The 21851-nt window shown below is 40.0% G+C and overlaps 1 protein-coding gene across 4 annotated transcripts in view; it reads right to left on the bottom strand.

Annotated features, from left to right (window-relative positions):
• Nucleotides 1-21851, bottom strand: part of TMEM182 (transmembrane protein 182) — a 117701-nt gene that overhangs the window by 71452 nt on the left and 24398 nt on the right. The window lies entirely within an intron of this gene.

Below are 21851 nucleotides of genomic sequence, written 5' to 3'. Positions count from 1 at the left end.
AAATGAGGGCACCTGGGTGGCTCAGTTGATTGAGCGACTGCCTTCGGCTCAGGTCATGATCCTGGAGTCCCAGGATCAAGTCCCGCATCAGGCTCCCTGCTGATCGGGGAGTCTGCTTCTCCCTCTGACCCTCCTCCCTTCATGCTCTCTCTATCTCATTCTCGCTCTGAAAGAAAGAAAGAAAGAAGAAAGAAAGAAAGAAAGAAAGAAAGAAAGAAAGAAAGAAAGAAAGAAAGAAAGAAAGAAAGAAAGAAAAAGAAAGAAAGACAGACTCGAAATGAGAAGTTAGAGTAGTCTCTTATGCATGGACCAGCATGGCTGAATTAATGGATGCAGCTGGTGACAAATGGATTGTGGGTTTGGTGATACATAGTAATGAAATAAAGAGGAATTCTAATGATCATTTTTGAGCGGGATAAGTACTGATCTATTAAACAAATTCATCATTTCCCAAGGGCTAAAACACTAACATAAGTTCCTTTTGGTGTAAATGAAGGAAAGCCCCATAAAACATATTAGTCAAATTACATTTTTTAATGAAAACATAGAACTTTATATAAGAAAGCAAAAAAAATGATTTTTTTCCACAAGCCCACCTGGCAAAGAAAAAACTGTGTCCATCAGCTGGAATCTTAGAGCAAAGAGTATAGGAAGGTGGAAATTTGTGAGGAGGAGGCATTGCATTTAAATTGGAAATGAAGGCTGGCAAATGTGTGGACGCATGTGAAAGACAGGGGTAAAAGGCCAGCTCATACCCCACATCCCATGCTGTTCGCCTGACAGTGGTTTCCAGGTTTGGGGTGCTGGGAATATTCTGTGGCTGCATTCAGGCTCCACAGGGAGCCAAGCAGTGGAGAAGTACTGATCACCTTTGAGTGTGGGAAGAGTAGCAAACAGTGAGCCAAACACATGCCATCCGGGTCATATAAGAATTTGCTGGAGAATTGGCAAGCTTCACATTTTACATCTTCATTCACACACACACAAAGATTTTCTTCACATTGGTGAGCCTCACATTTTACACTTGTATTCCCTTCATTTACTTAATTGTCTATCCATGTGGTAGGCTCTGTGGCAAGTACTAGGGGTGAAAACATGATTAAGAGGCAGTCCACAGAAAAAGAAGCCCATTCTGTGGCTCCCCTGACTTCAGCTAAAACGTGGGCACACTTGGCAAACAACTATCTGAGGAGTCTGAAAAGTAAATAGCAAGTGGATTAAGGAGAGAAGTCAAACCCTAAGGAAAGATAAAAGAGGCTACAAAGAGTTTTCTGAGTTTTTCCTTTTTTTCTCCTCCTGGATTTGGCCTGAAGGCAAGCCAAATTGGGAACTTTATAAAAGGTGCAAACAGCAAAACACAAAAACCAAAACAAAAAACCTGGAGTTAAGATCATCATTCCGGATAGGTCAGCAGGAAAAGCTGTCCCTCTAAGCCAGAGTCTGGGGAAAGTCCCCGTGTTAAATTTTCTCTTTTTATTCTCCCAGTCCTGCCTCGAGGCCTCAAAAGTAGATCTGCACTGCTACCCCAGGGGAGGCATGGACACCTAAGATCCCAAAAGACGATTCAACCTTTTGGCTATTTGAAGCAGAAAAATGGGGTGCCTGGGTGTTTCAATGGGTTGAGTGACCAACTCTTGGTTTTGGCTCATGGGATGGAGCCCCACATCGAGCCCCCCTGTATTAGGCTCTGTGCTCAGCAGGGAATCTGCTTGAAGATTCTCTTCCTCTGCCCCTCCCCCATCCACATTTTCTCTCTCTCTCTCTCTCTCTCAAATAAAAAAATAAATCTTTAAAAAAAAAAATAGAAGCAGAAAAAGGGACGTCCAGCTTGCAAAGAGTGAAGGAACCACTGCTCTGGGGGTTTTCCTCTTTTTTTCACTGCTTTGTACTATGGTACAATTGCATGAAACTGGGCCATGGCCCAGGAGGCCAACTCTGAGAAACTAATCTTTCCAGCCAGAAAAACTGGAAAAGTGGGCTCTGGAAGCCTGAGGATGTGGAAGAAACCCCACAGATGAGAGAGAACCAGAGAAGAGAATCTTTAATTCTGTGTTTGAAACTACACAAGTGATGAGCTCACCCTCCAAATTGTACCTGCACAGAAAATGTCCAAAGAAGTACAATGAAGGCTTTGAGAACGGAATTACAGTATAAACATCACCCAAGTACCAGAGCAAGCCCTGAGTGATATACATGCCCCAACAGACCCAAACAGCACCTCAAAGTCTTTGAAAACTGAACTAACCTTGAAGGACAAATCATGCAGGTGGATTCCTTGTTCAAACAACAAATCAATATTCTCCAGAGAAGTTTCACAGTGTGCAAGGTCTAACAACATAATATTCAAAATGTCCAGGCTATAATCCAAAATTACGTGATATACTAACAACCATGAAAATCTGACCAAATCTCAAAGGAATGAGCAATCAGCAGTTGTCAAGACAGTTCAAATGTGTGAATTATTACACAGACTTTAAAGCAAATACTAGAATCATTTTCTATGAACTAAGGTGAACACTCTTGAAATGAAAGACAGAAATTCTTAAAAGAGAAATCGAGTCTATAAAAAAAAGAACTAAATTGCAGTGAAAAATATAGCATCTGAAACTTAAAATCCATGAAATGAGCTCAATAGCAGAATGGAGATGAGAAAGAACAAGTGAATTTGAGAGAGCAGAAGTTATCCAATCTGGGGCGCCTGGGTGGCTCAGTCGGTTAAGCATCTGCCTTCGGCTCAGGTTGATCCCAGGGTCCTGGGATCGAGTCCCACATTGGGCTCCCTGCTCCGCGAGAGGCCTGCTTCTCCCTCTCCCACTCCCCCTGCTTGTTTTCCCTCTCTCGCTGTGTCTGTCTGTCAAATAAATAAATCTTAAAAAAAAAAAAAAAAAAGAAAATATCCAATCTGAACAGAAAGAAAAGAAATTGAAATAAAAAATGACCAGAGTCAGGGATGGCTGGGTGGCTCAGTCGGTTAAGCGTCTGCCTTCGGCTCAGGTCATGATCTCAGGGTCCTGGGATCGAGTCCTGCATCGGGCTCCCTGCTCTGTGGGGAGTCTGCTTCTCCTTCTGCCTCTGCCTCTCCCTTTGCTCATGCACTCTCTCTTTCTTTCACTCACTCTCTCTCTCAAAGAAATAAATAAAACATTTTAAAAAATGGCTAGAGTCTCAGAGACTTGAGAGAAAATATCAAAAGATGTCACAATTGTGTCACTGGAGTCCCTAAGGCAGAGGCAGACCATATTGGTGCCAAATGAACATTCATAGAAATAATGCCTGAAAAATTCCCAGATTTGGTGAAAGATAAATTTATAGATACAAGAAACTCGACAAACTCCAAAGAACAAAAACTGGGGGGAAAAAAATCAGCCTAGACACATAATAATAAAATTACTGAAAACCTTAGATAAAGTTTTGAAAGTAGTCACAGGCAGGTAGGGGGGAAAACATATTGAATACAGGGGAACAGCAATCCCAAGGACCACATTTTCTCATCAGATACGTTGGAGGCCAGGAGAGAGTAGAACAACATCTTTAAGGCAACAAAAGAACTATCAATCTCAAATTCTCCTTCTAGTGAAAATATCTTTGAGGAATAAAGATGGGGAAAAAAGCCATTTCTCAAGGAGGAAGACAATTTATCAAAGCAGATTTGTTCTATAAAGACATAGGAAAAGGAATTTCTTTAGGCTGAAAGAAATGACACCAGGGTTCACTTGAAACTTGAGGAATAAAGGAAGAGAAACAGAAAAGGTGAATATCTGCATAAATATTACCTAGTATTTTTCTCATCTTAATTTCTTTAAAATATTCTTGACTGTTGAAATACAAAACTATATTGTCAGCACAATATGGTATAGACATGAAGGTTTTAAAATCAGAGTAACCTCAGTTAATTAGCACTTACATGTGATGTTACCTTGGGCCAGTTACTTAAGCTTCCCGAACAACTATCTCTTCTGTAAAATGCAGATGTTTGTATCCATCCTTCAGGGTTACTGGAAGAATTATTAATAATGTATGTGAAGTGTGTGACATAAAATAAGAAATCAATGAATGGCATTTATTTTGTGGTTGCTTTTATTTACATTATTATTTAAATTGCATGAACACTACACAGCAGGTGGTACTGTGTTCAGTAATAGGAAAGTGAATTATTTCCCTCAGAGAGCCTTGTATGCTGCTTTTATGCACCATCGACATTTGGAAATCCCTTTAGATTCCCGCACACAGCGCAGTAGAGAAGTTGTGTTTGACACACTATCTTCCATGGGAAGTTTCCTTGTCCACTAACCTCTAAGAAGGCGTTGGCCATGTTTTAGAACATGCGACTCTACTCCTAAATACCCAAAATACAAACAAATGGGGTCAGATACCTAACACAAAGACAGCTCCAACACAGTGACCTCTGATCCATGTCTTATGACCTACGTTTTGTAAAGATGAGTTGGGCTATTCATTGTGATCCCTGGAGAACTGGAAAACTGGAAACATGAGGTGATTGGTAGCAAGGTTGCAGTTAAAAAGAAGCACTGGTCGCTGGGTCCAGAAGAGCCATACGCAGACAAGAGGGCAGGCATTATGAAGCAGGCCACAGAGAGGACAAAAACAGCAGGACACGCCTCTCCACAGAGAAAAGAAAGACAGACTGAAAGAAGGAGAGAAAGCACCTGATGAGGGAAAGAGTAAAAGAGAGAAAACAGAAATGTGGATGGATGCTCCTCAGAGATGCTGTTGTTCCTGACAGCTGCCAGTTCCTGTCCTTTCCTTTGCTCTAACAAAATAGGCTGACTTTCAATTCTGAGTCCCTGGAAAAGGTAAGAGCAACAGATCTGCATTTAAGGGAAGGGGGAACCTCGCTGCCTGAGAGTTGTGACCATACAGAAATTGCTTCCAGGAGAGACTCCTTATTGCAGATACTGTGTGCTTTATTTTTCTGCTTGTGCTTCAGCATTCAAAAGTGCATAACTTCAAGCCTATTTCAAAATTTTGTGGAACTTCCTGTTCCTTAGCTAATTTTGTTACCTAGTTTGCATATGTGGCACACTTTGATTCCAGAATTAAAGTGCTCACTCGTAATTCAGAATCGTCCTGTGGAATTGGGTAGAGTTCTTCTCTGCCTCAGTAATCAGGCAATCAGAGATTCTTCAACATAAAGTTAATGAAGTATATGTGTTTTGAGAGTCAAACATGATACTGGGGTCCTTCCACTAATTGTGTGACTCTGACAGACCACAGTTTTCTAAAAGGAAAACGATACACTTCACATAAGCTTATAGAAAGAATTGAGAAAATACAAGGAAAGTAGCTGCATACAGTAAGTACTCACATATATTTGCTATTACTATTACTAATTTGTACTCACTCTGTAACAAAATGTCCTTGTCAACAATGTAGTTAACACATAAAACGTATCTATTAATCTCATGGATCTAGGAATCTAGGATGGGGACAAGTTTTAGTTCTAATATATCTACCCCTTTGAAATTTTGGCAGGGAGGATGTTTGTGTTTGGTTAGTGGTTTGTACTGTTTAAGACCCCTAGATCATGAATATATCTCAGAGAATACTTCATTCATTTTCTTGTTCCTTATAGGAGCCGTAAAAACTGTGAAGTTTTGTCTTTGAAACCTTTGGACTGTGCCAAGTGAAACCATCTCTAAAAACCCATTTGTACCACTAAGTACAATTCAATTAACTTAAACAATATTGGATTTCTATTAATTCCTTCTAGAACAGGAAGCAAGATTTACAATGTAAATAGATTTACATGTAATCTATATCATCACAATTTGGATTAATTAAAAGAAAGCATCATCTGAATCTGTGAAAGGCCAGAATTAATGACTACTTTCAAAGCATTGAAGTTCTGTTGATTCTAAATAAATCGGTGAATTGACCTAACAAAGTGCTCCTTGCTCGAGTGTTGTAATGAGGATGAGTAGTAATTACTCTAACAACAGATGTTATAGAAGTGGTTCTTCTAGAGTATCCAGTTTATTTTCCTAAATAGATTAAGCTTTTGCCCTTACAGTATTTCTTTCACTACCAATTTACAGTATTTCTTTCACTACCAACTAACTTCATCCTTATAGATCTAGATTAAAAACCATCAGCCCAGGGTATCCTGAAATGTCCTCTCAGTATATTCCATATATGTCACTTCATATTTTTATAATGTTTTCACTAACATACAGTATTTTTCTAGTTTTCATTTGAGGACTATCCTTTTGCTTTTTCATGAAGCAAAGACACATCAAGTCATTAGAGATTGTCTAGTTTATTAAATAAGAGTGTATATGGAATGCAAAACTTTGTCCACAATGTGTTTTACTCATAAAAAGTATCTAACATAAAGAATATTAATGGCACTGCAAATTCAAATTTCAGATTGAAACATACATCAAAAGGAGTTCATAACTTGGGTATACCTAAAAGATCAAATTCCAAAGTGACATAATTAGGAAGTGTAGGGAGACATCTATTAAGCATCCTTCAGGGAGGAAACATAAAAATCATCCCAAACTGTAGGACAATGACGGCCATGAAATAAAGCAGACTATTAATTGCATACATCAATATGTGTGCACAGGTATGCGTGTGTGTGTGTGTGTGTGAGTGCACGCACGCACATTTTTGCATGTGTGCAGATTACCATGGACCACAAACGGGAAGCTAATGGCAGAATTATTATTTCCTCCAAAATCCATCTACAAGGTTAGAAAATAAAACCCTACGGTGTTTCTTTTTCCACTAAGAATGTAATAAACGTGCCCTAAAACACATTAATTTTGATGATGTATAGAAGCAGCCTGAAGTTTTAACTCTGGATTATTTTATAAGAAGTTCCATTCCCAGCCATTCACACCCATCCAGCAATTCAAGCCAGTGTCTCCCAAGGGACCACAAAGAGAGACCCTGCCAGGCTTGCTTGGCAAATAGGTGTGTGGTTGACAACCATAAGTCACTTAACTTAGCAAACATACTTCAGTGGCTCTCTAAGCACCAAAGACTGCTAGAGTAAGACATAAGCCTTGTCCTCACAAGTTCAGTCCAGTGAGGGAAAAACAAGTAAGTTTAACACTGGGTGATAGGTGCCCCAGCAAAGGTATGCACAGCACTTCACAGAGCCAGATGGACAATGTCCTGAGAAGCCACTGTTTCAGAGCTGAATGGTCCTGAGTAAAGCCCTACAGTTCTGATTATAGTTGAACTGGCAGAAGGCAGGAGGAAGTTCAACCCAATCGGAGTAGGAAAGAGTTCCATGGATTGGGAAATAGAAAACAGCTCCCTGCAGCTGCCTCCCGTGTGGATGAAGGGACCAGGAAGTGCGGGACGCGGGACAGAAAGGTAGTCATGGCCTCATGCGCCACTTAGAAAGAGTTGGTCCTTATCATACTGGTCCTACGGAGCACCTGAAGGTCAGTTATCAGCAATGATAGCCACATTTGTATCCGAATACCACTCCTGTCGCTGTCCAGAGAATAAACTGGCAGGAAAAAGAACAGAACACAGAAAACTAGTTAGGTAGTTATTCTAGTTACCCAAGTGGGGCCTAAAGCCGGGAAGTCGGGATAGAGATGAAATCAACTTTAGTGATAAGCTCTTGTTACAGGAGGTGAGAAACCAGCAAGAATAAACCCTGTTTTCATGGATATTTTCATTTGTATGCCAGAACAGTTTGTTCTGTTAAGATATTGACAAATCTCCTCTTGATTCTGTAATATTATAAGGTACACAACCAACCTTCCATACAGAGTATAGAGGGAAAAAGTCAACCCAAATGATCACAATTCCAAATTCGTAGTGTTTTGATAAATTATTTTATTGTGTATATAAAAATGTAAATATTGTATTTGCAGTTTAAAGATAAACTTAAGTGTTATTCATTTTTCAAAACTTGCTATCTTGCCTCAGACACCTCACAAAGCTAGTTCATAAAGCTAATCCTATGTTTCGACACATCCTCGAGCACACAGTGTGAAGTGCTATAAAATGTTTTATAAGAAGCCAAAACAAAACACGCCACCCCCCTCCACCATCCTCAGCAGCAAATGAGAACCTCCAGCATATGTTGCCGTAGCTTTAGGCAAGACGCTTCTGTTACACAGGCCAGCAAGCCTGTCCTGCATCTCCATACACTACTTGTCTTGGCAGCGTTGGGCAGGTCTAAAAATACAGTCATGCCTTCACCAAAGCAGAAGGACAGGCTGTATAGTGTGTCCGCGTCTGAGCTTCACAACTGTGGACGTGCCAAGCCAAGTCACGTGCTCTCCATGGTCCATTGATTTTTTTTTTTTTTTTCAGAACAAAAAGAACATTGAAAGGCCTGATGGAATTTATTTACCTCCCTACTGCAAACGCGGGCAGCGAAGGAATAGCTGAGAGGAAGGAGTGTCTTGGCTAGGTGGGGCAGAGGCTTCACCTCCCATGCTGGCTGTGACCTTGGCAAAGTCCCTGCAGCAGGAGAAGCGTGGGTTTCTTCACATGGTTTCAAGATCTTTCCAGGCTTGAGAGTGCATCCATGGTCACTATCTCATTTCTCCTAACGGTCTTGGGGGGTGAGGAGGGGAGGCTTGCTGGCTGCAGGACTTTGCAGTATTAGAGGCAGAAGGGGTGGTGGCCATGGTAACGGCAGCATTCATACAGTGCAGCCTGATCATAGGAGCAGCTGGCCAGCTCAAGTTCACAGGAGTGAGGAACTAGAGGCACTCCAAAGTGAGGTGTAGGGGATCAGAATGTGTCACCCCAAAATATGCCACTTTGGGTAAGATTATTTTGAGCTAGCAGCAAATGGGAATTAGTGAATGCAGAAAGAAACCTGTGGGGAGTTTTCCTTTTCTGACTAAAAGCAGAAATTCTTGAGAAATGGGGACTGCCACAAGTCTACTCTTCCGGGGGGAGTTTGATGGCCGCAAAGAAGAGAGCAAGTTGGGACCAAGGCGTGTCTGCAAACAAATCTACCAAAGTACCCTTATTGCCCCCAACATCCCCCATATGTTTCCTAGTCACTTTCCTACTTTGCCACCCCATGCCGAAACCCCTTTCTCTTCTGTCTTGTCACATCACCACATTCATCATTCTTTGTCAAAGAGGCGTATAAGCTCTCAGGCCTATCTGCTTCTTTGGCTCTTCATTTCTCTATGAAGCCTTCCATGTACCTTCATACTAATAAACCTTTTCTCATCTTCCTCTGTCTTTTTATAGTCTATTTTGCAGGGTCACAGTCACTGAACCGAAGGGGATAGAATAAAGTGTTGTCCTTCCCTACAGAGATACTGTATACAAAGACACTCAGATCCTAATACAGGGGATCAGATTAGCCTCCAGCTCCAAGGTCTTCTTCTGACCCCTGCTGCCTCAGAGGGCCTAGATTGGCAGCCTCCATCCCTGCCTGAGCATCAGAGTTGCCTGGAGGATTCTAACATCATACCCAAGCCAGGATTCTAACCCAGTCCATCTAGGTGAGAATCTCTCAGGGTGGGCACATGTAATCATATTTTTTAAAGCCCCCTAGGAGAAAAGAATGTGCAGCCAGGTTGAGTTAAAGTTAAAATTAAATAAAGTTAAATAAAGTTAAAGTTAAAAGTCCTCCTTATGGAGGAATTAGAATTTGGTACTAGGGGAAACACTCCAAAGATAGCTTTGAAGAAATTGTGATGGTGTCCCTGAGAAATTTATGGCTCTGGACACTTGGGTCTCTCTGGAGCTGTCAACTTGACTGTGAAGGTGCCGTACGCTATGCAGTGGCTCAGCCTTTCCACAGGTTTCCTCTGTCATCACAGCAATCCCTACTCTGTAGTTTACCCATAAGGCTGGAGAGGCTAAGGAAAGTTCCAAAAATTAAATAGCCAGTAAATGACAAGGTCAAGATTTGAACTCAGGGCTGTCTGAGCTCAGTCTTAAACACCATTAGTTTCTGTATTCATTGTGGTATTTTGTTGTTGTTGTTGTTTTTTCCAAATAAACTGCCATTCCTGCATCGAAGCCCTCCAGGCTCAGATCCCTCCCACTCTGGCTCCTCTCACCTGATCCTCCAGAAATGCTGAAATTTTACCAAAGTTTCCTGGGGGGAAATGCTCTTATGCCTCTAGGCTTTGATAGTCCTGTTTCCCCTCACTAGAATGAATAAGGCTTCCTACTTGTCACTTGAGATCCAGTCAACCTCTCTCCCTCCTTGAAGGGACATAGTGGAGTTACATCCTCATCTCCACCAAAAGGCAGGAGGGCGTAGAACCACTAGCAGTGTAGCTAGACTCGAGAGGTGGAGTACCCTATACTGGGTGTGTGACCTTGAGCAAGTTATTAGCCTCTCCATACCTTGGTTTCCTTCCCCAACAGATGATAATAACAATACCTATCTTATGGTGGAGGAAAAGCAGGTGTGTGCAAGGAGCTTAGTGCGAAGGCACAGAGAGAAACTTTGGTGGCAGGGGAAGTGGCTAGAGAAAGAAAGGAGGTAGATCACAATGGTCCATGTATGATACAGTCATTTTCCAGTGGAACATTTTTGGCCTATGTTATGTGAAACTTCCCCTACAAATGATATGAAAAATCACTGATCAAGTTAAATCAGATAGGCTTTTTGTCCACATGAAGCTTCTATCTATTAATAATCCAACCACTGGCAAGAGATTTGCAGTCTGGTTTGTGGGGGCAGTGTTTTCAGTGAGAAAGACAGACAAAGAGAAAAAGAGAAAAACACATACTCCATTTTCTTTCTTATAGAAATTTGTATTTTCCTGATTTTTTTTTCCCCTGAAGGAATAAAATACTATGATAAAGCCACCAAAAAAAATCTGATGATACTTCATGGAAACCACCCTGCCCTGTGGGGAAAATGAAATGGACAAGGAAACCTTATGGAGGAATTAGAATAAAAAAGAAATGAAGCTGCAAAGTTTCTAGGAAGAAAATAAAGGTATTGAGATGAGAGCAATCACCAGCTGCTGAGGTGAAAGGGATTTGCAGGCAAGTAGTGGCCTGTCCCTGCTAGCAAATGCCTGGGAAAAATACATGGTCAGCTGAGGAGAAGGACCTGCACAGCCTGGGATGGGAACCACGCATGCGAGGAGTGCTAACTAGCACAGCCAGTGAAGAGGAGAGTCGCGTGAGGACACACGAGATAGCTGGGGCACAGCTGGCAGCTCCGGCAGGGCAAAGCCTCATTTTACTCCAGAACAAACGTTCACACTTTGCTTGTTCATGAACAGACTGCCAGTCATATTTCCTCCACTTAGCAGGAAACATGCCCTTTGGTGTTCAAAGTCGGCATTCACCAAGTAGAGTACATAAAACCCTCCTGGGCATCTTTCCCTGACTTGGCCTCTTCTAGCAGTCAATCTGAAGGAATGTGGCAGAAATGCCTACTGGCAGCCTTGAGTTCTCACCGGCCTACCAACTATTTGCTGTGTGTTCCTTAGAAGCGAGTTACTTAACCAGCCTCCCTAATTTGCTGTTTGATTCTTGATACAAAGGCAGTAGTCTCAGAAGTCACTTCCAGCTCTTCTGGTTAGAGTCCCAGTAAGTAGATGGTCAATATTTCCCTTTGATAATGAACTGCACAGACTGAACTTCCAAGTCTCCGCTTGAAAGGACCACATTCCAAAACTGCCCATTTTAAGCAGAAAATCATTGAAAAGATCAAACATAGCATCCCCATAGCTACTCTGTACGTGATCTAGTGGGGGATTTGGTTTTATTTATTTATTTGCAGTGATAAGATCCATCTTTGGAAAACTTCCCTCTCTAGCTACTTAACATAGCAAACTGTTAAGCAAATACCCTCCATATTGCATAACAACAGCTGTTGCTCTGGAAACAAGTTAACACTTTGTTTTCCATAAAATGTATCACTTCACTTAAGGATACTAAATCAATGCTTCTGGATGTGAAGAATAGCCTTGGCCATTCATAAACCTGACGTAATGAATTTGGTACTAGGGGAAACACTCCAAAGATCAATCATATTTTTAAATAATTACATTTAAAAGTCACTTTGATTTTACTTCTATACCCCTAAACTTGTTTGTAAAGAGTAATAAATAGTAAAAGAAAAACTGACATTGACTCGCCATACTGAAACTAAAAAGTGAAATAATAGAACTTACCAATTCTTCTCTAATTAACCAATGGATTTTGCTTTAAGGTATATATATTGAAACATAATTTCCCCTACAATATTATCAGGAAGGTGGTTATGGAAATGCAAGCAGCTCATCGCAGAGCATGATCTTTGGATTGAGAAACCTAAACACTCACAGTTTCCTTGGCTTTGAAATGGCAGAAATAAATCCTACCTCAGTGCTGTCACCAGATCTAAGGGACCAATATATGTAATATCAAGTAAGGTGGGCTAGCACAAAGATGGCACATAGTAGGGGCTCCACATATGCTCCCCTCAATCCATTTAACTTGTAATAAGAAATGAAGTAAGCCATTCTGCTGTGATATCTTTGATTTTTAATAAGAGAAATAAAATGTTGGGGCACCTGGGTGGCTCAGTCATTTAAGCATCTGACTCTTGATTTCGGCTCAGTTCATGATCTCAGGATTGTGAGATCCAGCCCCGCATTGGGCTCCACCCAACGTGGAGCCTACTTAAGATTATCTCTCTCCTTCTCCCTCTGCCCCTCCCACCTTTCTCTCCCTCTCTAAAAAAAAAAAAAAAAAAAGTAAAATGTTTCTTTTTTATACACCTGTTAATAGATTAGTAGGTTTAAATAAGCAAAAAAAAGAAATAACAATAGAAACAAATAGCTTTGAAGAAATTGTGATGGTGTCTCTGAGAAATTTATGGTTCCAGTTACTGATAAATTCACTGGTTCTAATTCCTCATGCCAGCAGTGGAATTTATCAAGCAATATTTGTGCTTATCATTTACATATTATGACTTACAGATGGAAGAAAGAAAGAAGGGAGTGCAAAAACTGTAATCTGTTTAAAGGGAAATAAGAGTAGTGAGTCTTCGAGGAAGGAAACCCAGCTTGGGAAATGGGAGGTAAAGTTCTGGGGGCAGACCATTCAGCCCAATGGTCAGACCACAGGCCATACCTCACTCTGCCTCTTGGCAGCACTTGACCAAACTTACCACTCTCTCCTCTGAGAAGAATTTAACCATAGAGCATCCCTGGGCTCAGTCTGTGGACTGACCCCCTCACTCCCCAAATGGTCTCACCTTGTCCCATAGTTTTAAATATATCTCCACACAATGACTCCCTAAGGTGCAATGCCTGCCCAGACCTCCACCTTTAACACTAGATTCTGTGATCCAAGAGCCTACAAAACATCTGCACTGTGCAGCCTCAACTTGACATGTCCAAAACCCACCAAATCTTCCTCTTAAAAACCAGCTCTACCTCGGCCTTCTGCATCTCTAATAATAGCAGCAGCATTCCTCTGGTTGGTAAAGACAAAAAAGGGTCACCATTGACCTTGCTCTTTCCCCTCACACCCCACACCCAATCCATGAGCAAATCTGGTCAGCTTTTCCTTCAGTATATAATTAGATATAGTGAACTTCTGCTTTCTTCAATCACAACTAAAATCCCTGGAGATTATCTATGAAATAAACAGAAGCAGCTTCAGAAAGAGAAATAGAAGAGGCAGACCAACTAGGGAGCTTGGATCCCAGGTAACGGCACAGTGGGGGGTTCTCTGAGTTTTCCTTTCGCCTCATCTTATACTTGATGCTAGAGATTAACCAGAAAATGGCAACAAACACAGGTCAATCTAGACAAAGTGCCAGGAAAGGAATAGTCCATCATGACAGAAAATGTTTAGACAAACACCACAGAAGAAGATTTCAACAAAGTCTGAGTGAGGAGCCTAGATTCCCTTCACCAGACTCCATGGACCGCTCCAGCACCCATGCTAGGTGGTGTCTGGGAAGAAAGGGAGGTAAGACTTTCATTACCACCAGATGGTACCATTCAGCCCCCATCCTGTGGTGTCCATGGAGATAGAAAAGCCAGTAACCTGTAATCACAGACAAGAAGAGCCCCAACAACAATGGTTTATCTAAAGGACAAGGTGAGGGGCTGCCTAGAAACTTTTAGGAAATATGCACAACTACACCAGTAAAACACCACAGAGTAAGACTTTTGCTCTCAACTCTACTCTCATCAGCAAGGACCAAGAAAGGAGTCTAGAATTTGACCCTTGACAGGCTATAACAAGGTGCCCCAAACCTTCCCCTTTACAAACACACACACACACACATACACACACACACAAACACATACACACAAGGATGAAGGATGTGTTGGAAAAGGCTAAATAAGTAATCAGGACTTTCATCTCTGCAAGGATAATGAGGTGACCAATAACACAGACAGGAGAGACCATGTGTGGAGCCTGGACTTTCACCCCTCTAAGGTGAAAATGAGACATTTCTTCCACCTACGGTGCTATCAGAGGAGGCCTAGCAGAGAGTCAGGACCTAAACCAACACCCAGTAGTAAGGAGAACCCCCCTGCATACTCCTTATGTCAGTGGAAGTCATGGAAGAGGCTGTAAAGATTCAATCCTACCCCTTCTGGCCAGGATTACATGGATGGAAGCATAGTGGAAAGCCAGAACTCTCACTGCTGCCCAGCAGGACCACAGCCTCTCCTCATGTCAACACATACTAAGTGGGGAACCTGGAATTCCACTCCTACCTGATTTTTATTGAGGCAGTACCCATGCCTTCTCCTGCAGAAGCAGTGTGAAAAAGCCAACCAAAACAGAAGATCCAGAGTGTCATAACACAATAACCCCAAATGTCAGATTTTAATTGAAAAAAAAAAATGACTAGTCATACTGAGAACCAGGAAAATCTCAACTTCAATGAAGAAGATCACTCAGTAGATCCAGCAATGGCACTATACTAGGTATCTATCCAAAGGATACAAACATAGTGATTTGAAGGGGCCCCTGCACCCCAATGTTTATAGCAGCAAGGTCCACAATAGCCAAAATATGGAAAGAGCCCAGAGGTCCATTGACAAATGAATGGGTAAAGAAAATGTGGTGTGTATACACACACACACACACACACACACACACACACACAATGGAATATTACTCAGTCATCAAAAAAAATGAAATCTTACCATTTGCAATGACATGGATGGAGCTAGAGGGTATTATGCTAAGTGAAATAAGTCAATCAGAGAAAGACAACTATACTATGATTTCACTCATACATGGAATTTAAGAAACAGAACAGATGACCATAGGGGAAGGGAGGGAAAAATATAAGATAAAATCAGAGAGGGAGACAAACCATAAGAGACTCTTAACTATAGGAAAGAAACTGAGGGTTGCTGGAGGGGAGGTGGGTTGGGGGTGGGTGACAGGCATTAAGAACTTGATGTAATGAGGAGTGGGTGTGATATGCAACTGGAGAATCACTAAAATCTACCTCTGAAACTAATAATGCACTATGTTAATTAATTGATTTTTATATAAAATAAATTTTTTAAAAAAGATCACTCAGTAGATGCCAACAGACAGAGTTAATATTAGCTAACAAAGATTTTTAATGAGCCATGATAAAAATGTCCCAAAGAGAAATTATGGACATGCTTGAATTAAGTTGAAAAGAAAAAAAATCTTGGCAAAGAAATAGAAGATAAGAGCCAAAAGAAAATTTTAAGAATGAAAAAATATAATAGCCAAAAATAAAAACTCAATGGATGGTCTGGAAAGTGGAATGAAGTAGAAAAAGGAGATATATTCAAAAACACTAAAGATAAATCAAAATGGATTGGAATTCTAAGAAAATTCAAGTGGCCCACAGTAAGGCAGGAAAAAGAAAACAGAAATAAAAAACAGAACAAAGAGAAAATAAACATCTAAATGGCAGGGTTAATCCCTAACATATCAATAATGGCATTAAATACAAATAGCATAAATACACTAATTAAAGGACAGCTTTGCCTTAATGTATATATGCCTAACAAGACAGTGTAAAACTACTTGAGGCAGAAACTGATAGAACTGAAGGGCGCCTGAGTGGCTCAGTTGGTTAAGCGACTGCCTTCGGCTCAGGTCATGATCCTGGAGTCCTGGGATCGAGTCCCGCATCGGGCTCCCTGCTCGGCAGGGAGTCGGCTTCTCCCTCGGACCCTCCCCCCTCTCATGCTCTCTCTCTCTATCTCATTCTCTCTCTCAAATAAATAAATAAAATCTTAAAAAAAAAAGAAAGAAAGAAACTGATAGAACTGAAAAGAGAAAAACTCCACTATTACAGTTGGAGACTTTAACTCCTCTCTATAAGAAATGGACAGATCCAGCAGGTAGAAAATCAGTAAGGTCATATCTGGGTTCAGCAACACCATCAATTAACTGGATATAATTGACATCTATCTACGGACTACTTCACCAAACAACAGCAGAATACACAGTTTTCTCAAGCTCATATGGAACACTCACTAATATAGACCATATTCGGGACCGTAAAGTACACTTCAACAAATTTAAAATAGAGATCAAACAATATCTGCTTTCAGACCACAACAGAGTTAAATTAGAAATCAATAACAGAAAGATAACTGGAAAATCCCAGTTATCTTTAACTGAGATTTAAAAACACACTTTTAAATAACACAGGGGTCAAAGAAGAAATCTCAGGAGAAATTTAAAATATTTTTAAACTAAATGAAATGAAAACACAACTTATCAAAATATGTGGAATTCAGGAAAAGCAGTGTCTCATGGGAAATTTACAGTACTAAATGCATATACTAGAAAAGAAGAAATATCTAACATCAATTACCTGAGTTTAACCTTAAGAAACAAGAAAAATGTTGAGTGAATTAAATCCAAAGGAAGCAGAAGCAAAGAAATAATATGAATTAGAATAAAAATCAATGAATTTGAAAACAGAAAATCAACAAAACCAAAAGAAAAACAAAAATATTATCTTCGAAATGATTAACAAAATTGATAAGCCTCTAACCAAGCTATCTAAGAAAAAAAAAGAGAACACAAATTACGAATATCAGAAATGAAAGAGGGAACATCACTACATTTTTGCATGTATATTAAAAGGGCAATAAAAGATAGCTAGATTTATCATGGTGATCACTTCATAATGTTGAATCACTAAGTTGTACACCTGAAATTAATATAATATTGTATGTTAAATATACTGCAATAAAAAATCAATAAGCAACCAAATATGGGATAATAAAGGAATACTATGAAATATTCTATGCCTACAAATTTGATAATGTTGATGAAACGAACTAATTCCTTGAAAGACACAATCTGCCAAAACTCAATAAAGGCCAATATCTATTAAAGAAATGGTCTTTACAATTAATAATCTTCCTAAACAGAAAGCACCAGGCCCAGATGGGTTCACTGGTGAATTCTACCAAATATTTAAGGAAAAATTCTAACAATTCTCTACAATATCTTAGATAGAAACAGAGGTAATACCTCCAAAATCATTCTAGGAGACCAGCATTATTCTAACACCAAAATCAGACAAGAAAACTAAAGACCAATATCTCTCATGAACACAGATGCAAAAATCATCAACAAAATATTAGCTAATTGAATCCAACAACGTGTATAAAGAATTATGCATCATGATCCAGTGGGATTTATTCTAGATATGCAAGGCTGATTCAACATTTAAAAAATCAATTAATAAAATCCATCACATCAGCAAGTTAATAAAGAAAAAAATCACATGATCATATCAATAGATGCAGAAAAAGCATTTGACAAAATCCAATATCAATTCATGATTAAAAAAAAAAAGACAATCTCAAGAAACTAGGAATAGGGCACCTGGGTGGCTCAGTCAGTTAAGCATCTGCCTTCGGCTCAGGTCATGATCCCAGGGTCCTGGGATCGAGTCCCACATTGGGCTCCCCACTCAGCAGGGAGTCTACTTCTTTCTCTGCCCCTCCCCCCCGACTCATGCTCTCTCTCTCTCTCTCAAAAATAAATAAAATCTTTAAAAAATAAACTAGGAATAGAGGGGAAATTCCTCAAATTGATAATGCATATGTACAAAAATCCTACATCTAATGTTTAATAGTGAGAAACTTGCTATTCCACTAATACTCAAGGATGTCCCCTCTCACCACCCCTTTCCAACATCACACTGGAAATCCTTGCTAATACAATGAGATGAGAAAATAAAATAAAAGGTATATAGATTGGGAAGGAAGAAAGAAAAGTATCTTTGTTCATGGATGACATGATATAGAAAATCTATATAGAAAATCTAAGATTCTAAAAAAAAAAAAACCTCAGGTACTAATAATAGAAAGGTTGTAGTAAGATTCGTACAAAAAGTCAACTGATTTATTATATACCAACAATGAACAAATAAAATTTGAAATTAAAACCAAAACACCATTTATGTTAACACCTCTAAAATTAAATAGTTAGGTATAAATTGAACAAAATATGTACAAGATCTATATGAGGAAAACCAAAAAATGCTAATGAACAAAATCAAAGTACAAAATAAATGGAGAGATGTTCCATGTTCATTGGTAGGAAGACTCAGTATAGTCAAGATGTCACTTCTTCCTAACTTGATCTATGGATTCTATGCAATCCCAATAAAAATCCCAGCAAATTATTCAGTGGATATCAAGAAACTGATTCTAAAGTTTATATAGAGAGGCAAAAGACCCAGAATAGCCAGCGCAATATTGAAACACAGCAACAAGGTTGGAGGACTGACACTATTTGACTTAAGATTTACTATGAAGCTATAGTAACGAAGACAGTGTGGTACTGACAAAATAATTGACATATATAGATCAATGGAACATAATATACAGCCCAGAAACAGATGCATATAAAAATAGTCAACTGATCTTTGATAAAGGAGCAAAGACTATAAAACAGAGCAAGGAAAATACTACTGAAACAACTGGACATCTGTATGCAATAAAATGAATATAGATACAAAACTTACACCCTTCATGAAAATTAACTCAGAATGGATCATATACCTAAAAGTAAAACACTAAAACTATAAAACTCCTAGAAGATAATATAGGAGAAACCCTAGATGTCCTTAGGTATGGCGATGACTTTTTGGATACAACACAAAGGCACAATCCAAATAACTGATAAACTCAACTTCATTAAAATTAAAAATTCTTTCACAAAAAAGTTAAGAGAATGAGAAGACAAGTCACAGAGTGGTAGAAAATATTTGCAAAAGATACATCCAATAAAGGACTGGGATTAATACACAAAGAACTCTTAAAAATTAGAAAACAAAAAAATCCAATTGAAAAGTAGACAAAGATCTTAACAGAAACAAAGAAGATATAAAGATGGCCAATGAACTTATGAAAAGATGCAACACATTATTTGGAATCAGGGAAATGCAAATTAAAGCAATGAGATACCACTACACACCTATTAAAATTGCCAAAGTCCAGAACATTGACAACATTAAGTTCGAGAGGATTAAAGCAGTAAGAAGTCTCAACACTAGTGAGAATGCAAAATGGTTCAGCCACTGTGCAGGAGGGTTTAGCAGTATTTTATAATATGAAAGAAACCCGGGGGCGGAGGAAGATGGCGGAGGAGTAGGAGACGTGGGTTTCATCTGGTCTCAGGAATTCAGCTGGATAGGGATCAAACCATTCTGAACACCTACAAACTTAACAGGAGATCGAAGAAAAGAATAGCAACAACTCTCTGAACAGAGAAGCGACCACTTACTGGAAGGTAGGACGTGCGGAGAAGTGAATCCGAGGCGATATTCGGGAGGATAGACGGCGGGGGAGGGGGCCTCCGCCGGCCGCTTCTGGCAAGTGATAGAGCCGCGGAGCACAAAATCGGAACTTTTAGAACTTGGCTCCGCGGAGGTACGTTGCTCCAGTGGCTAAGCGGGGTGTGGAACCCTCACGGGACAGTGTGGTCTCAGGACCCTTGGGGTCACAGAAAGACCGGGGGTGCCTCAGTGCAGCAGAGCTCCCAGGTATCAGAGCGGGAAAGCCGGCTACAGAGATGGCGGCGAGGCGTGGGCTCTCAGCTCGGGGTTGCCATAAATTGTGATCGGTGACAGTCGGGCCACTGCTCCTCCAGCTGGGACCCAACAAGCGGCAGATCCGTGGAGACTCACCTTCCTCCCCCAGGAGGAGTGGCGCGGGAGCGCACCGCAGGGATCTGCTGGGTTTGGAGACTCCACACGGGGTCAGGTGCCAGAGATAGAAACGCTCGGTCACAGGCCGGGTGAGCACGCAGTACAGCCAGAAACCGGGGAGACAGGAGTGACTGACTGCTCTTCTCCAGGGGCACACTTAGGAGCAGGGCCCCGAGTTCTCAACTCCTCCAGGACGGAGATTGGGAGGCCACCATTTTCCCTCTTGTCCGCCAAAGCTGTACAGAAAGATTGCAGGGAACAAAAGCTCCCGAGAGCAAACCCGAGCAGATTGCTTAGCCCGGACCCAGCAAGGGCGGGGCAATCCCGCCTCAGGCAAAGACATTTGGGAACCACGGCAACAGGCCCCTCCCCCAAAAGATCAGCAAGAACAGCCGGCCAAGACCAAGTTTACCGATGAATGAGAACGGGAGAACTCCAGCGCTAGGGGAATACTGCATATAGAATTCATGGCTTTTTTACCATGATCCATTAGTCTTTAAAAGTTAATTTTTTTAACTGTTTTTTTCTCGAATTTTTCTTTTTACCTTTTTCAAACAACATTTTATCAATCCCTTTTTTAAAAAAACATTTTTATTTTTCATTTTTAGAGTCATATTCTATCCCTTCATAGTAGTTACCCTTATTTTTGGCATAAATATATAAGTAATTCTCTCTTTAAAATTTTGAGATAGTTTCCTCTAACAGATCAAAATATACCCTAAATCTCTAGTGTGTGGCTTTGTTCTACTCTCCTGCCTGATCACATTCTCTCCCCCTTTTTTTTTCTTTCTTTCTTTCCTTTTTTTTTAATCCTCTTCTTTCTTTTTTTCAAACATCTTCTTATCAATTCCTTTTTTAAATAAATTTTTTATAATTTTCATCATTACAGTTATATTCCATGCCTTCATTGTATCAACCGTTATTTTGTACATATACATCTTTCTTTCTTTAAAATTTTAGGAGGTACTTTCTTCTAACAGACCAAAATACACCCAAAATCTAGTGTGTGGCACTGATCAATGCACCAGCCTGACCATCTTTGATCATATTCTGTTTTTTTGGTTTTGTTCTGTTTCTGTTTGTTTTTATCTTTTTCTTTTCCTTTTTTTTCCCTCTTTCTTTTACCTTTCTTTCCCTTTCTTTTTCCCTGGTTTCAAGTATTTTCTGATTTGATTAGAGTATATTTTCTGGGGACGTTGTTAAACTGTTAGCATTTTGTTCTCTCATTCATCTATTCTCCTCTGGACAAAATGACGAGACAAAAAAAATCACCTCAACAAAAAGAATAAGAGGTAGTACCGTCTGCCAGGGACCTACTCAATACAACATTAGTATGACGTCGGACCTAGAGTTCTGAATCATGACTTTAAAGATACTAGCTGGGCTTGAAAAAAGCATGGAACTTATTAGAGAAACCCTTTCTGGAGAAATAAAATAACTAAAATCTAACCAAGTCAAAATCAAAAAGGCTATTGATGAGGTGCAATCAAAAATGGGGGCACTAACTGCTAGGATAAGTGAGGCAGAAGAGAGAATCAGCGATATAGAAGACCAAATGATGGATAATAAAGAAGCTGAGAAAAAGAGAGATAAACAACTACTGGATCACGAGGGCAGAATTCGGGAGATAAGCGATACAATAAAATGAAACAACATTAGAATAATTGGGATTCCAGAAGAAGAAGAAAGAGAGAGAGAGGCAGGAGGTATATTGGAGCAAAGGATAGCAGAGAAC

This window comes from Callorhinus ursinus, unplaced genomic scaffold (assembly GCF_003265705.2).
Source record: "Callorhinus ursinus isolate GAN/ISIS: 27379988/994484 unplaced genomic scaffold, GSC_fseal_2.0 scaffold10, whole genome shotgun sequence".
Lineage (NCBI taxonomy): Eukaryota > Metazoa > Chordata > Mammalia > Carnivora > Otariidae > Callorhinus > Callorhinus ursinus.
The sequence above is the reverse complement of the archived record's forward strand: the minus strand, read 5'-3'. Positions and strand labels throughout refer to the sequence as shown.